The sequence below is a fragment of the Cnephaeus nilssonii genome (assembly GCF_951640355.1).
Source record: "Cnephaeus nilssonii genome assembly, chromosome: 3".
NCBI lineage: Eukaryota > Metazoa > Chordata > Mammalia > Chiroptera > Vespertilionidae > Cnephaeus > Cnephaeus nilssonii.
In genome coordinates this window covers 87,908,102-87,913,636 of record NC_137074.1, presented here as the reverse complement: position 1 = coordinate 87,913,636, position 5,535 = coordinate 87,908,102, and the positions used below count along the sequence as shown (strand labels likewise).

Sequence of the window (5,535 nt, the reverse complement as noted above, 5' to 3'; positions counted from 1 at the left end):
TTATGTTTATTAAAATAAAATTGAAGAATTATAATCATGTTTCTAGCATTGTTATTATTGGTAATTTAAAAATTATCCTAATATATATATAAATCCAGGGTCCGTCACATCCACAATGACCGAAGGCTTGACTGAATGCCAAGCTGTGCATGCAGCAGGCTCGGGTGGGCGGGGACTTGTGGCAGTGGGGACGGGGGCGGGGGAGGCAGGGCTTGGACTCCCCACATGGCCGCGGTGGCTGTGAGTGCTCCTGATGGCCCACAGGTGCTGATTCAGCTTGGCCTGCAGGCTCCATTTGGCATCATTCACAGAAGCGCAGGCACCACCTCCATGCCACACCCCCACTTTCACCACCAGCCACTCCTCGCCTCTCCTCTCAGGGCCAAAGCCTGGGGGACAGAGCGGGAAGCCAGGACCATGTTCCGCTGCAAGCGGACGGCCCTCGACTACCACAACCGTGCCGGCTTCAACTGCAAAGATGAAACAGAATTTGGAAACTTTATTGTTTGGCTTGAAAACCAGAAAATCAGACACTACAAGATTGAAGACAGAGGTAATTTAAGAAACATCCACAGCAGTGTCTGGCCCAAGTTCTTTGAAAAGTATCTCACAGACGTTAGCTGTCCTTTCAAAATTTAAGACTGACAAGAAGCAACTGACTGGCTTCTTGGTTTAGCTGTTAAAATATGGAGATAACGCTGGAAAACATAAGGACTTGGTATCTGATCATACAAAAAATGCTGGCAATGCAGCTAAAAATGCAGAGCCATTGATCAATTTGGATGTTAATAATCCTAATTTTAAGGCTGGTGTAATGGCTTTGGCTAACCTTCAGATTCAACGTCATGATGATTACCTGGTAATGCTTAAGGCAATTCACATTTTGGTCCAGGAACGCCTGACACAGGATGCAGTTGCTAAAGCAAATCAAGCAAAAGAGGGGTTGCCTGTTGCTTTAGACACGCATATTCTTGGTTTTGACACAGGAGAAGCAATTCTTAATGAAGCTGCTCAAGTTCTGCGATTGCTGCATATAGAAGAGCTCAGAGAGCTACAGACAAAAATTAATGAAGCCATAGTAGCTGTTCAGGCAATTATTGCTGATCCAAAGACAGACCACAGACTGGGGAAAGTTGGAAGATGAACCTTTTAGGATTTCAGCCTCTCGCCGATTTAGTACAGTTGGGAACCATGCACACCATGGTATGTGTTTCAAAATCAAACATCACATTTTCAAGGGAAGAATCCCAGAAAATTGACTATGTTTTAGAGATTTACCATCATTGTTTTTTTCTTTAATAAAGTTTGGAAAAGCGGAATAAAAAGAAAGAAAGAAAAACAAAGAGAGACAGAGACTGGGAGAGACTGGGATGGAGAGATGGAAACAAAACAGACTGGGCCTAAAGAGGCCTGGATGGAAGGGAGGCCTGTGGCTGCCAGGAACTGAGATGTTTCACCGACCCCTCCCCAACTCACGTGTGGTGCTCAGGAGTGAGCAGGGGAGCCAAAGCCACAGGCAGGGATGGAGGAGGGTGCCCTCCCCTCTGGAGAATCCCAGTATCTTCAAACTGCCCTACTCCCTTCCTCTCACCCCCTTCCAGGGCCTCTGCTTTCGTTGCGGCCTTTGGAAATCAGGGCTCTGGGGATTTACAACAGAGCTGGGGTGGGAAAGGGTAAACAGCACCAAAGATGGCTGATATGGCTACCCACCTCTGCCTCAGCTTGACCAATTAGTTCAGCCTCAGAATGTGGCACTCAGAGGGGATCCCTACTTCCGCAGCAATGGCTCTAGGGCCTCGGCCACAGTGCCAACCTCCTCTCCCCCTTGGCCCTCCCCACAGCTGGTGCTTGGTGCATCTCCGGGTGCCTTACTTAACTACCCCTTCCTTCCCTGTTCCTGCAAAGGAGGCTGCATCTTTGTATGTTATATTCATATAAACTTTGTAACGTTTGGGGGGGAAAAATAAAAAACGATGACCAAGAGAATGCCGCAGTCAATGTCCGGAGTCCGGCTCAGGAGAATGGAGAGAAGGGAGAATTCCATAAGTTGGCCAATGCCAAGATATTTCTGAGTGACTGCCTGGCGTGTGACAGTTGTGTGACCGCAGAGGAAGGAGTCCAAATTTCTCGGCAGTGGTAAGGAGCAGTGAGCAGGTGGACCGTAAGGAGTGAGGGGTTCCAGACTGCGAGAGGGATTTTCAACTGTCCGCTTAGGCCCGTTACCATGGGGAACGGGCCTAAGCCGGCAGGCGGATATCCCCTGAGGGGTCCCGGACATTGAGAGGGTGCAGGCCGGGCTGAGGGACCCCCCCACCAGTGCACGAATTTCATGCACCAGGCCTCTAGTATTAAGAATATGCATCTGAACTTATAGAGAGGAATGAATTAGGCATTTCAGTAATATTTGAATATGGGCATTTTTCAAAAGGACAAATAGCATAGGTATAGTTTTATGATAAAATGCTAATATTTGACAATATATTTAACATGGAATTACTTTTAGTACGTCCATATGTTTCTAATTTATATTTTATTCATAGACAGTTCTATAAATTTAAACTTAAAAATAAACACCAGCAATACATTTTCTATTTGAATTTTCTTTGTTCAGAGATATCACCTTATCAGAACATTCAGAATCTGGGTAAAGAAAAGACATTCTAACAACCGCCTATTGCATTATTTAAGCATATGTTTATTTTATTGATCTGAACTCTTCCCCTGAGGTTTTATACAGGTTTTTTTTAAAGAGAAAGTGGATATTTATTACTCAGGGTAATATGACTTTTCCTATAGAACAATGCTGAATGTCTAAGGCACTAACAACGTCCAGTTATATGTTCTATATGTTATGGATGTAAAGGTGTCACAGGCAACGTGAAACCCAACTCAAGCCATATTGTGTAGTAGTCAAATGACTCTCCTCTTATACTTTAACTCACGCTCCGTTTTCCCAATGCGAAACATTTCATTCCAGTACTTTCAAAGTAGTTGGGAATATACTTTAAGAACTATGTGGGAGAAAAAGGATGAAAACCAAAATTTCACTTTGAAAATCAGTGCCTTGCAAATTCCTATCTTATTGTGTTGACCAATATTATATGGCCTTACATATCATGTGTGTTGAGATGATGAAAATCAGAGATTCAGAAAGACTCCTCTAGACCACTTCTTGCTAACATTCCAAGATGTTGTTTTTGTTTTCCTTTTAATTGTGGTTAGAAGAGATAAAATGAGATATACCTTTGTAACACATTTTTAAATGTACAGTGCAATATTCTAAACTACAAGCATAATACTGTACAACAGATTTCTAGAACTTACTTATCTTCCCTAACTGAAACTTCATACACATTGAACAGCAAATTTGCAAATTATTTTAAGGCTGTTAAAATACTGTAACTTCAATGTAGGAGAGTTTAACCCTCTTAGATTACTCAGAATCTGACTAAAATATGCTATGGCCTGAAGAGAGTCTCTCAAATAATGGAATTTTATGCAATCTCATTTGGGACAAGGTGTTTATCATTCTCTCCTTGCAGTTGCTGCACTTATTATCCTCCTTTAAATGGTCCTCCTTTAACTTTTACATCTTGGATTCTTATTATATGGATCAAGTATTAGTGATATCTTTGTCTCCAAACTCTCCTGTTGACAATAAGAAATGTATATGATCTAAGACAAATACTAAGGAAAAGGAAAAAAAAATCAAGCAGAATATCTTTGGAGAAACAAAGTCCTCATGATTGTATTTATTTTTAAAAATTATATTTTATAAATTTTGGATGTTAACCCCTTATCAGATGTATCATTGGTTAATACCTTCTTCCAATCAGTAGGTTGTCTTTAGGTTTTGTTGATGGTTTCCTTTTCTATGCAATTTATATTTTTTAGTTTGATGTATTCCCATTTGATTTTGTTTTGTTTGTTTGTTTGTTTCCCTTGTGCAAGGAGATACATCAGAAAAAAAATATTACTAAGAGCAATGTCAGAGAGTTAACTGCCTATGTTTTCTTCTAGGAGTTTTAGGGTTCCCTGTCCTACATTTAAGCCTTTAAACCATTTTGAGCTTATGCTTGTATATGGTGTAAGGAGGTGGTTTCATTTCTTTCTCTTTTCTCTCTCTTCTTTTTGCATGTATTTGTCCAGTTTTTGCAACACCATTTATTGAATAGATATGCGTTGTTGGTTATTGGTGGGATTGCAAATTGGTTCAGCCACAATGGGAGACAGTATGGAGGTTCCTCAAAAAATTAAAAATATAAGTACCTTATGAACTAGCAATTCCCCCGCTGGGTATTTATTTGAACAAATACAAAACACTCATTCTAAAAGATATATGCACCCCTATGTCCATTGCAGCATTATTTACAATAGCCAAGATATGGAAGCAACCCAAGTGTCCATCAGTACATGACTGGATAAAGAAGTAGTGGGACATATATACAATGGAGTATTACTCAGTCATAAAAAAGAATGAAATCTTATCCTTTGCAGCAACATGTATGGACCTAGAGGGTATTACGCTAAATGAAATAAGTCAGACAGAGAAGACAAATACCATGTGATGTCACTTAGATGTGAAATCTAAAGAACAACATAAACCAAACAGAAATAGATAGGAGGAGGTTTGGACACTAGGTGATAAAGGTAAAAGCATTAAGAAGTAAAAATTGGTAGTAATAAAATAAAAATGGGAATATAAGTATAGCATAGGGAATATAGTCAGTAATACTCTGATACTATTGTAATAACTACTTTTGGTGCCAGGTAGCTACTAGAATTAATGGGAGATCACTTTGTAAATTATGTAAATGTCTAAACATTATGCTGTATGTTTAAGACTAAAATAAAAAATATATATTGTCAACTGTAATTAACAAAAGATAAAAGAAATATATGTCAGGGGGGATCCAAGATGGCAGCCGGCAGGATGGAAGTGAGGAAGACAGTGTGAGTGAGTGAAAGAGTGAAAGGGGAGTGCGTGGACATGCGCGGAATGTCTGTGTTTGTGAGGGAGGAACAGTTATATTCCACAGGACTGTTTGGAGCTGGCAGACCAGGCTCCCCTGGCCAAACAGCCTCTACTACTGCTGCAATCGCTCCTGGGGCGGCCAGCTCTGCTTGAGAGACGATGTCATCTTGAAGGGGAGAGCGGCTGTGACTGGGAGCCCAGCCTCACTTCCACCTGGGGAGATCTCAGACACCACCCGAGACCCTACAGCCACACCAGGCAGGGACCCACGAACACTGAGACTCCAGCCTCCCTGGCTGTGGCCATCTAAAATGTTTGTCCAGGGGGAGACAAAATAGCAGCTGAATAGGCAGACAGGTCCTGAGCCTTCTCATTGAGCAGATAGAAGAAACAGCTGAATCAAATAATATCCACCAGGAATTGGTGAATTAAGCACAGCTGGTGAGACAATCTGTGGGTAGAAAGGTCAGAGGTCGCCTGGAGAGAGGTGGAATCATGGATCTGGGCTGGAGAGAGAAAGACGTACAAACAGGACTAGAATCTCAGAGGGAGTCTGTGCT

General features: G+C 41.5%; 1 pseudogene across 1 annotated transcript; it reads left to right on the top strand.

Annotated features, from left to right (window-relative positions):
* The first annotated feature begins 362 nt into the window (after positions 1–362).
* Positions 363–1,164, top strand: LOC307096539 (RNA transcription, translation and transport factor protein-like; annotated as a pseudogene). The gene has a single exon. The product of its transcript is annotated as an RNA transcription, translation and transport factor protein-like (transcript).
* Positions 1,165–5,535: the final 4,371 nt, after the last annotated feature.